Here is a 12,578-nt window from a genome sequence, read left to right on the forward strand (position 1 = left end):
CTTATCCTATTTTATTATTTTGATTGAAAAATTTTAAGTTTGGTGTTTTCTTGTTAAGAAAGTTTCAATCTTTAAAATTTTAAAATCATATCTTTTTCAAATCTTTTCTTTTATTTATTTTCTTACAAGTATCTTTAATTTTAAGACATATCTTTTTCAAAACTTCCTAACAACTTTCTCTCTCTTCATTTTCCGAAAATCATCACCCACAATTTTTCAAATCTTTTTAATTAATTAATTATTTTAGTTTTCAATTTTCTTTTATTTCTTTTTCTTCTAATTTTTGAACTTATATTCAATTTTTCATTTATTTTATTTTATTTTATTTTATTTTAATTTCGGTTTTCAAAAAAAAAAATTTTATTTACAATCCACATCATCTCCCTTTCTCCATCATGGACCTAAGTGGAAATGAACAGTCCAGAAGGACTCTGGGGTCATATGCTAACCCCACTACTGCTTCATATGGGAGTAGTATCTGTATACCCCCCCCCAATCAGAGCCAGCCATTTTGAGTTAAATCCTCAGCTCATTATCATGGTGCAGCAAAATTGCCAGTATTCCAGTCTTCCATAGGAAGAACCTACTGAGTTTCTGGCACAGTTCTTACAAATTGCTCACACAGTACGTGATAAAAAAGTGGATTAGGATGTCTACAGATTATTGCTATTTCCATTTGCTGTAAAAGACCAAGCTAAGAGGTGGTTAAACAACCAACCCAAAGCCAGCATAAGAACATGGAAATAGTTGTCAGACAAATTCATGAATCAATATTTCCCTCCAAAAAGGATGACACAGCTAAGGCTGGACATCCAAGGCTTTAAACAAGAGGATAATGAATCTCTTTATAATGCCTGGGGGAGGTACAGAGAGATGTAAGGAAATGCCCATCTGAAATGTTTTCAGAATGGGTGTAGTTAGACATCTTTTATTATGGGATTACAGAAAAGGCCCAGATGTCTCTAGACCACTCTGCTGGTGGATCTATACATATGAGAAAGACAATTGAAGAGGCTCAAGAGCTCATTGATATAGTTGCCAGTAATCAGCACCTATACTCAAGTGGTGAGACCTCCATGAAAGAAGAAGCTGAGGCAGCATCCACTGAACTTAGTCCTCCAGAATAAATTGCTGAACTCAATCAGCAACTATTTTTTTGTAACAAAACAGTTAGCAGAATTTAAAGAGATGCTACAAGAAACCAAAGATGCTAACAAGAATATGGAGGAACAATTGAATCAGACAAGGCAGCAGTTATCTAAACAGATAACAGAAGAATACCAAGCTGTTCATTTGAGGAGCGGGAAGACATTGAATGTCTCAACTCAAAGCAGCAAAAAGCCAAGAAAGGAACAACTGACAGAGGATGACCAAACCACTGCCCAAAATCCCTCTGAGGATAGCAAGAGCCCAAAGAGGAATGATTCTGGCATTCAAACGCCAGAAAAGGGTGAGAAGTTGGCGTTGAACGCCCAGTGGATGGCCAATTCTGGCGTTCAAACGCCAGAAAAGGGTGGCAATCTGGCGTTGAACGCCCATACAGCACCCAATTCTGGCGTTCAAACGCCAATGAGGGATCAGACACCTGCAAGTGATGATAACAACCCCCTTAAGCGGGCTTCTCCAACCACTTCTATAGGAAATAAACCTGCAGCAACTAAGGTTGAAGAATATAAAGCCAAGATGCCTTATCCTCAGAAACTCCACCAAGTGGAAAAAGATAAACAATTTGCCCGCTTTGCAGACTATCTCAGGACTCTTGAAATAAAGATTCCGTTTGCAGAGGCACTTGAGCAAATACCCTCTTATGCTAAGTTCATGAAAGATATCTTAAGTCATAAGAAGGACTGGAGAGAGACTGAAAAAGTTTTTCTCACTGAAGAATACAGTGCAATCATTTTAAAAAGCTTACTAGAGAAGCTTAAAGATCCCAGAAGCTTTATAATACCATGCACATTAGAGGATGCTTGTACCAAGACAGCTATGTGATCTTGGGGTAAGTATCAACCTGATACCTGCATCCACTATCAAAAAGCTTGGTTTGACTGATGAAGTTAAACTAACCCAGATATGCCGCCAATTTGCTGATGGCTCCATTAAAATTCCATCAGGTGTAATTGAGGACATGATTGTCAAGGTTGGGCCATTTTCCTTTTCCACTGACTTTGTGGTGCTAGAAATGGAGGAGCACAAGAGTGCAACTCTCATTCTAGGAAGACCTTTTCCTAGCGACTGGACGAACCCTCATTGATGTCCAAAAAGGGGAAGTGACCTGAGAGTCAATGAGGATGAGTTTAAGTTGAATGCTGTCAAAGCTATGCAGCATCCAGACACATCAAAAGACTGCATGAGAATTGATATTATTAACTCCCTGGTAGAAGAGGTCAATATGACTGAGAGTCTCGAATCAGAGCTACAGGACATTTTTAAAGATGTTCAGCCTGATCTGGAGGAACCAGAGAAAATAGAAGAACCTCTGAAGACTCCTCAGGAAGAGGAGAAGCCTCCTAAACCCGAGCTCAAACCACTACCACCATCCCTGAAATATGCATTTCTGGGAGAAGATGACACTTTCCCGGTAATCATAAGCTCTACTTTAGAGCCACAGGAAGAGAAAGCACTAATTCAGGTGCTAAGGACACACAAGACAGCTCTTGGGTGGTCCATAAGTGATCTTAAGGGCATTAGCCCAGCCAGATGCATGCACAAGATCCAATTGGAGGATGATGCTAAGCCAGTGGTTCAACCACAGAGGCGGCTGAATCCAGCCATGAAGGAGGTGGTGCAGAAAGAGGTCACTAAGTTACTAGAGGCTGGAATTATTTATCCTATTTCTGATAGCCCCTGGGTGAGCCCTGTCCAAGTTGTCCCCAAGAAGGGAGGCATGACAGTGGTTCATAATGAAAAGAATGAACTATTTCCTACAAGAACAGTTACAGGGTGGCGTATGTGTATTGACTACAAAAGGCTCAATACAGCCACCAGAAAGGATCATTTTCCTTTACCATTCATAGACCAGATGCTAGAGAGACTAGCAGGTCATGAATACTACTACTTTTTGGATGGCTATTCAGGTTACAACCAAATTGTAGTATATTCTCAGGACCAAGAGAAAACAGCATTCACATGTCCATCTGGAGTATTTGCCTACAGAAGGATGCCATTTGGTCTGTGCAATGCACCTGCAACCTTTTAGAGGTGCATGCTCTCTATCTTCTCTGATATGGTAGAGAAATTTCTGGAAGTCTTCATGGATGACTTCTCAGTATTTGGAGACTCCTTCAACTCCTGTCTTGACCATCTAGCACTTATTCTGAAAAGGTGCCAAGAGACTAACTGGTTTTAAACTGGGAGAAATGTCACTTTATGGTGACTGAAGGAATTGTCCTTGGGTACAGAATTTCGAACAAGGAAATAGAGGTGGATCAAGCTAAAGTAGAGGTAATTGAAAATTTACCACCACCTGCCAATGTTAAGGCAATCAAAAGCTTTCTGGGGCATGCAGGATTCTATAGGAGGTTTATAAAGGATTTTTCAAAAATTGCAAAACCTCTGAGCAATCTGCTAGTCGCTGATACACCATTTGTCTTTGACACAGAGTGTCTGCAGGCCTTTGAGACTCTGAAAGCTAAGCTGGTCACAGCACCAGTCATTTCTACACCAGACTGGACATTACCATTCGAACTAATGTGTGATGCCAGTGACCATGCCATTGGTGCAGTATTGGGACAGAGGCATGACAAGCTTCTGCATGTCATTTATTATGCTAGCCGTGTTTTAAATGACGCGCAGAAGAATTACATAACCACAGAAAAGGAGTTATTTGCAGTGGTTTATGCCATTGACAAGTTTAGATCTTATTTAGTAGGATCAAAAGTGATTGTGTACACTGACCATGCTGCTCTGAAATATCTCCTCACAAAGCAGGATTCAAAACCTAGACTCATAAGATGGGTGTTGCTTCTGCAAGAGTTTAATATAGAAATAAGAGACAGAAAAGGGACAGAGAACCAAATAGCTGATCACCTGTCCCGGATAGAACCAGTAACAGGAGTGTCCCTCCCTCCTACTGAGATCTCTGAAATCTTTTTGGATGAGCAACTCTTTGCCATTCAGGAAGTACCGTGGTTTGTAGACATTGCAAACTATAAAGCTGTGAGATTCATACCCAAAGAGTACAGTAGGCAGCAAACAAAAAAATTAGTTTCTGATGCAAAGTACTACTTGTGGGATGAACCATATCTCTTTAATAGATGTGTAGACGGAATAATTCATAGATGTGTACGTAGAGAAGAGGCACAGAAGATCCAATGGCATTGCCATGGATCACAATATAGAGGACATTTCGGAGGTGAGCGAACAGCCACAAAGGTTCTCCAATGTGGCTTCTACTGGCCTACTCTCTATAGAGACTCCCGAGAGTTTGTACGTAACTGTGACAGTTGCCAGAGATATGGTAATCTGCCTCATGGTTATGCCATGCCTCAGCAAGGGATCTTAGAGATTGAGTTGTTTGATGTATGGGGTATTGACTTCATGGGGCCTTTCCCACCATTATATTCAAACACTTATATTCTAGTGGTAGTAGACTATGTATCTAAATGGGTAGAGGCAATTGCAACACCCACTAATGATACTAAGACAGTGATGAAGTTCCTCCAAAAGCATATCTTTAGCAAGTTCGGTGTCCCTAGGGTACTGATAAGTGATGGAGGCACTCATTTTTGCAATAAACAGCTTGACTCTGCTCTGATCTGATATGGAATTAACCACAAAGTGGCAACTCCATATCATCCACAGACAAATGGGCAGGCTGAAGTCTCAAATAGAGAACTAAAATGAATCCTGGAACAGACTGTAAGTACCCGTAGAAGGGATTGGGCAAGAAGTCTGGATGATGCTCTGTGGGCATACAGAACCGTATTCAAGACTCCTATAGGAACCTCTCCATACCAGCTTGTGTATGGAAAAGCCTGTCATCTGCCAGTGGAACTGGAACACAAGGCCTACTGGGCAACCAAGTTCCTAAACTTTGATGCTAAGGTAGCTGGAGAGAAAAGATTACTCCAGTTGAATGAGCTGGAGGAGTTCTGACTCAATGCTTTCGAAAAAGCTAAAATTTACAAGGAGAAAGCAAAAAGGTGGCATGACAGAAAGTTGTCATCTAGAGTCTTTGAGCCAGGACAGAAGGTTCTGCTGTTTAACTCTAGGCTCAGATTGTTCTCTGGGAAATTGAAATCCCGGTGGAAGGGACCATATGTGATTACAAGTGTGTCACCATATGGATATGTAGAGCTTCAGGATATTGACTCTGACAAAAAGTTTATTGTTAATGGACAGAGAGTTAAACATTATCTTGAAGGCAATGTTGAGCAAGAGTGCTCAAAACTAAGACTAAATTAAAAGCTCAGTAAAGTCCAGCTAAAGACAGTAAAGAAGCGCTTGCTGGGAGGCAACCCAACCATTATCAAAAATTAGATGTTTATAACAATTATATGAGTCTATTTAATTTTGTTATTCATGTTCGTTAATGCATTTCAGTGAATAAGTCAGGGAAATGAAGGTTCAGGACATAAAGCAGATGAATCACATAGAAAAAGAGCTCATTGGTGTCAAAACGCCAGAAAAGGGGCATTTTGGGCGTTAAACGCCAGAATGACTATCATTCTGGGCGTTTAACGCCAGTAAGGCTATCATTCTGGGCATTTAACGGCAGAAACAGCAGTATCCTGGGTGTTCAGAAAAAAAGCCCAATAACAAAGAAATTCTGGTGTTTAACGCTATCCAGGATACCTGGCTAGGCGTTAAACGCCCAAATTGGCTGCCAGATGGGCGTTAAACGTCAGAATGGCTATCATTCTGGGCGTTTAATACCAGAACAGCAAAGGGGAGGTAATTTTGTTTCCAATTCAATTTTTTTCAATTTTTCATGTTTTAATTCATAATTTTTTTGCATAAAAAATATTTCAAATGTTCATCTTTCAATTTCTATTTTCAAAAACTAATAATCCCTTCAATTCTTTTTAACTCTTTTATTAATTCTTGTCCATATCTTTTTCCAAACTTACATATCTTCTCAAATTCTTTCAAATCCTTTTAATTTTTTTAACATTAACAAGTTTTTCAAAATTAATTACCTCATTCTTCTTCTACTCCCTTCTATTTTATTTTGCTCGAGGACGAGCAAAGCTTTTAAGTTTGGTGTGGAAAAGTTCTACTTTTTGCTTTCCATTACCACTTATGTCACCCAAAGTCGGAGAATCCTCTAGAAAGAGGAAAGGGAAGGCAATTGCTTCCGCCTCCGAACCTTGGGAGATGGAAAAATTCATCACCAAAGCCCATCACTAAGAAAGAGGATGGAGCAAACTAGAGGAGCTCAAGCACTCCATTGGACCATCAAGAGGAAGAAGTAGCTGCCGTCACTAAGGTGGACCCGCTCCTTAATTTCCTTGCTTTTATTGTTATTTGTCTGTTTTTATGTTTATTTTCTGTCTAAGTCTTGTTTTTATTACTTGATCATTAGTGTTTAGTGTCTATGTCTTAAAGCTGTGAATGTTCCATGAATCTTTCACCTTTCTTAAATGAAAAATATTTTCTGAAAAAGAAAAAGAAGTATATGAATTTTGAATTCTATCTTGAAAATAGTTTAATTATTTTGATGTGGTGGCAATACTTTTTGTTTTCTGAATGAATGCTTGGAAAAGTTCTGCTTTTTGCTTTCCATTACCACTTATGGCACCCAAAGTCGGAGAATCCTTTAGAAAGAGGAAAGGGAAGGCAATTCTTCCGCCTCCGAACCTTGGGAGATGGAGAAATTCATCACCAAAGCCCATCACTAAGAAAGAGGATGGAGCAAACTAGAGGAGCTCAAGCACTCTATTGGACCATCAAGAGGAAGAAGTAGCCGCCGTCACTAAGGTGGACCCGCTCCTTAATTTCCTTGCTTTTATTGTTATTTGTCTGTTTTTATGTTTATTTTCTGTCTAAGTCTTGTTTTTATTACATGATCATTAGTGCTTAGTGTCTATGTCTTAAAGCTATGAATGTTCCATGAATCTTTCACCTTTCTTAAATGAAAAATGTTTTCTGAAAAAGAAAAAGAAGTAAATGAATTTCGAATTCTATCTTGAAAATAGTTTAATTATTTTGATGTGGTGGCAATACTTTTTGTTTTCTGAATGAATGCTTGAACAGTGCATATTTTTTATAGTGAAGTTTATGAATGTTAAAATTGTTGGCTCTTGAAAGAATAATGAAAAAAGAGAAATGTTATTGATAATCTGAAAAATCATAAAATTGATTCTTGAAGCAAGAAAAAGCAGTGAAAAACACAAAGCTTGCGAAAAAAATGGCGAAAAATAAAGAAAAAGAAAGAAAAAGAAAAAGCAAGCAAAAAAAGCCAATAGCTCTTTAAACAAAAAGGCAAGAGCAAAAAGCCAATAACCCTTTAAACTAAAAGGCAAAGATCCAAGGCTTTGAGAATTACTGGATAGGAGGGCCCAAAATAATAAAATTCTGGCCTAGGCGGCTAAATCAAGCTGTCCCTAACCATGTGCTTGTGTCATGAAGGTTGATGAGCGGATAATTTATACGCTTTTTGGCATTGTTTTTAGTATGTTTTTAGTAGAATCTAGTTACTTTTAGGGATGTTTTCATTAGTTTTTATGTTAAATTCACATTTCTGGACTTTACTATGAGTTTGTGTGTTTTTCTGTGATTTCAGATATTTTCTGGCTGAAATTGAGGGACTTGAGCAAAAATCAGATTCAGAGGTTGAAGAAGGACTGCTGATGTTGTTGGATTCTGACCTCCCTACGCACAAAGTGGATTTTCTGGAGCTACAGAACTCAAAATGGCGCGCTTCCAATTGCGTTGGAAAGTAGACATCTAGGGCTTTCCAGCAATATATAATAGTCCATACTTTGGCCTATTTTAGATGACGTAAAAGGGCGTTAAACGCCAGTTCTACGCTGCTGTCTGGAGTTAAACGCCAGAAACACGTCACAAGCCAGAGTTGAACGCCAGAAATACGTTACAAACTGGCGTTCAACTCCAAGATTGACCTCTACACGTGTAACATTCAAGCTCAGCCCAAGCACACATCAACTGGGCCCCGGAAGTGGATTTATGCATCAATTACTTACTTCTGTAAACCCTAGTAACTAGTTTAGTATAAATAGGACTTTTTACTATTGTATTAGACATCTTTTGATCATTTTTAGATCTCTAGAACTCCATGGGAGGCTGGCCACTCGGCCATGCTTACCCTCTATTCACTTATGTATTTTTCAACGGTAGAGTTTCTGCACTCCATAGATTAAGGTGTGGAGCTCTGCTGTTCCTCATGAATTAATGCAAAGTACTACTGTTTTCTATTCAATTCAACTTATTCCGCTTCTAAGATATTCATTCGCACTTCAACATGAATGTGATGAACGTGACAATCATCATCATTCCCCCACGAACGCGTGCCTGACAACCACTTCCGTTCCACCTTAGATTGGATGATTATCTCTTGGATCTCTTAATCAGAATCTTCGTGGTATAAGCTAGATTGATGGCAGCATTCATGAGAGTCTGGAAAGTCTAAACCTTGTCTGTGGTATTCCGAGTAGGACTCTGGGATTGAATGATTGTGACGAACTTCAAACTCGCGAGTGCTGGGCGTAGTGACAGACGCAAAAGGAGGGTGAATCCTATTCCAGTATGATCGAGAACCTCAGATGATTAGCCGTGCTGTGATAGAGCATTTGGACCATTTTCACAAGAGGATGGGATGCAGCCATTGACAAGGGTGATGCCTCCAGACGATTAGCCATGCAGTGATAGCGCATCGGACCATTTTCCAGAGAGGATAAAAAGTAGCCATTGACAACGGTGATGTCCTTACATAAAGCCAGCCATGGAAAGGAGTAAGATTGATTGGATGAAGACAGCAGGAAAGCAGAGGTTCAGAGGAACGAATGCATCTCTATACGCTTATCTGAAATTCTAACCAATGAATTACATAAGTATTTCTATCCTTATTTTCTATTTATTATTAATATTTGAAAACTCCATAACTATTTGATATCTGCCTGACTGAGATTTACAAGGTGACCATAGCTTGCTTCAAGCCGACAATCTCCGTGGGATCGACCCTTACTCACGTAAGGTTTATTACTTGGACGACCCAGTGCACTTGCTGGTTAGTTGTATCGAAGTTGTGAATGAAAAACGATTTATTAAGACGTGCGTATAGAGTTTCTGGCGCCGTTGCCTGAGATCACAATTTCGTGCACCAAGTTTTTGGCGCTGTTGCCGGGGATTGTTCGAGTTTGGACAACTGACGGTTCATCTTGTTGCTCAGATTAGGTAATTTTCTTTTTGTTTTACTTTCAAAAAAAAAATTTTCAAAAATCTTTCAAAAATTTCTCACCTGTTTTCGAAAAAAAAAATTCATAAAATCATAAAAATCAAAAATATTTTGTGTTTCTTGTTTGAGTCTTGAGTCAATTTTTAAGTTTGGTGTCAATTGCATACTCATCTTGCATTTTTCGAAAATTGCATTCATGCATTGCATTCATCATGATCTTCAAGTTGTTCTTGATAAACCTTCTTGATTGATCTTCATATTACATTGTTTTTATGTTGTATGGTGTTTTTCATGTGCATTTTTGCATTCATAGTGTCTGAACATGAAAGATTTCTAAGTTTGGTGTCTTGCATGTTTTCTTTGCATATAAAATTTTCAAAAATATGTTCTTGATGTTCATCATGATCTTCAAAGTGTTCTTGGTGTTCATCTTGACATTCATAGCATTCTTGTATGCATTCATTGTTTTGATCCAAAATTTTCATGCATTGCATCATTTTCATGTTTTTCTCTCTCATCATTAAAAATTCAAAAAAATCAAAAAAATATCTTTCCCTTTTTCACTCATAAATTTCGAAAATTAGATTTGACTTTTTCAAAAATTTTTAAAATCTAGTTGTTTTTATGAGTCAAATCAAATTTTTAATTTAAAAATCTTATCTTTTTCAAAATCTTTTTCAAAAATCAAATCTTTTTCATTTTTCTTAGTTATTTTCGAAAATTTTTAAAATATTTTTCAAAAATCTTTTTCTTATCTTTATCACATAATTTTCGAAAATAACATCATCAATTAATGTTTTGATTCAAAAATTTCAAGTTTGTTACTTGCTTGTTAAGAAAGATTCAAACTTTAAGTTCTAGAATCATATCTTGTGATTTCTTGTGAATCAAGTCATTAATTATGATTTTAAAAATCAAATCTTTTTCAAAAACTAATTTCAATCATATCTTTTCAAAAATATCTTCTTATCTTCTCTTTTTCAAAAATTTGATTTTAAAATATCTTTTCTAACTTCTTATCTTCTTATCTTTTAAAAATTGATTTTCAAAATTTGTTTCAACTAACTAACTAACTTTTTGTTTGTTTCTTATCTTTTTTCAAAACTACCTAACTAACTCTCTCTCTCTAATTTTCGAAAATATCTCCCCCTTTTTCAAAAATTTCTTTTTAATTAACTAATTATTTTAATTTTCGAAAATTACTAACCTTTTTCAAAAACAATTTTCGAAAATCACTAACTCTTTTTCAAAAATAATTTTCAAAAATTTTCTCTCTCTCTCATCTCCTTCTATTTATTTATTTATTTACTAACATCTCTTCCTCACTCACCAAAAATCCGAACTCTCTCTCTCTCTCTCTCTCTGAGTTCAGATTTTCTCTTCTTCTTTTCTTCTACTCACATAAGAGAACCTCTATACTTGGGCAAAAAGGATCCCTATTATTATTATTTTTCTGTTCCCTCTTTTTCATATGAGTAGGAGCAAGGACAAGAACATTCTTGTTGAAGCAGATCCAGAACCTGAAAGGACTCTGAAGAGGAAACTAAAAGAAGTTAAATTACAACAAGCCAGAAAGCACCTTTCAAAAATTTTTGAACAAGAAGAGGACATGGCAGCCGAAAATAATAATAATGCAAGGAGGATGCTGGGTGACTTTACTGCACCTAATTCCAATTTACATGGAAGAAGCATCTCCATCCCTACCATTGGAGCAAACAATTTTGAGCTGAAACCTCAGCTAGTTTCTCTGATGCAGCAAAACTGCAAGTTTCATGGACTTCCATCTGATGATCCCTTTCAGTTCTTAACTGAATTCTTGCAGACCTGTGATACTGTTAAGACTAATGGAGTAGATCCTGAAGTCTACAGGCTTATGCTTTTCCCTTTTGCTGTAAGAGACAGAGCTAGAATATGGTTGGACTCTCAACCTAAGGATAGCCTGAACTCTTGGGATAAGCTGGTCAAGGCTTTCTTAGCCAAGTTCTTTCCTCCTCAAAAGCTGAGTAAGCTTAGAGTGGATGTTCAAACCTTCAGATAGAAAGAAGGTGAATCCCTCTATGAAGCTTGGGAGAGATACAAAGAACTGACCAAAAAGTGTCCTTCTGACATGCTTTCAGAATGGACCATCCTGGATATATTCTATGATGGTCTATCTGAATTGGCTAAGATGTCATTGGATACTTCTGCAGGTGGATCCATTCACCTAAAGAAAACGCCTGCAGAAGCTCAAGAACTCATTGAGATGGTTGCTAATAACCAGTTCATGTACACTTCTGAGAGGAATCCTGTGAGTAAGGGGACGCCTATAAAGAAGGGAGTTCTTGAAATTGATACTCTGAATGCCATATTGGCTCAGAATAAAATATTGACTCGGCAAGTCAATATGATTTCTCAGAGTCTGAATGGAATGCAAGCTGCATCCAACAGTACTCAAGAGGCATCTTCTGAAGAAGAAGCTTATGATCCTGAAAACCCTGCAATAGCAGAGGTGAATTACATGGGTAAACCTTATGGAAACACCTATAACCCCTCATGGAGAAATCACCCAAATCTCTCATGGAAGGATCAACAAAAGCCTCAACAAGGCTTTAATAATAGTGGAAGAAATAGGTTTAACAATAGTAAACCTTTTCCATCATCCACTCAGCAACAGACAGAGAACTCTGAACAAAATACCTCTAATTTAGCAAACTTAGTCTCTAATCTATCTAAGGCCACTGTAAGTTTCATGAATGAAACAAGGTCCTCCATTAGAAATTTGGAGGCACAAGTGGGCCAGTTGAGTAAAAGGATCACTGAAATCCCTCCTAGTACTCTCCCAAGCAATACAGAAGAAAATCCAAAAGGAGAGTGCAAGGCCATTGACATAGTCAACACGGCCGAACCTGGAGAGGAAGGGGAGGACGTAAATCCCAGTGAGGAAGACCTCCTGGGACATCCAGTGATCAATAAGGAGTTTCCCTTTGAGGAACCAAAGGAATCTGAGACTCATCTAGAGACCATAGAAATTCCATTGAACCTCCTTATGCCCTTCATGAGCTCTGACGAGTATTCATCTTCTGAAGAGAATGAAGATGTTACTGAAGAGCAAGTTATCAAGTACCTTGGTGCAATCATGAAGCTGAATGCCAATTTATTTGGTATTGAGACTTGGGAAGATGAACCTCCCTTGTTCACCAATGAACTAAGTGATCTGGATCAACTGACATTGCCTCAGAAGAAA

The 12,578-nt window shown here is 37.9% G+C and overlaps 1 non-coding gene across 1 annotated transcript; it reads right to left on the bottom strand.

Annotated features, from left to right (window-relative positions):
* Positions 1-11,360: 11,360 nt before the first annotated feature.
* On the bottom strand, positions 11,361-11,468 carry LOC148563573 (small nucleolar RNA R71). Its single transcript, XR_015884011.1, has one exon. It is a non-coding gene; the product is annotated as a small nucleolar RNA R71 (small nucleolar RNA).
* Positions 11,469-12,578: the final 1,110 nt, after the last annotated feature.

Source organism: Arachis ipaensis, chromosome B5 (genome assembly GCF_059453495.1).
Source record: "Arachis ipaensis isolate K30076 ecotype BB chromosome B5, ASM5945349v1, whole genome shotgun sequence".
Classification (NCBI taxonomy): domain Eukaryota; kingdom Viridiplantae; phylum Streptophyta; class Magnoliopsida; order Fabales; family Fabaceae; genus Arachis; species Arachis ipaensis.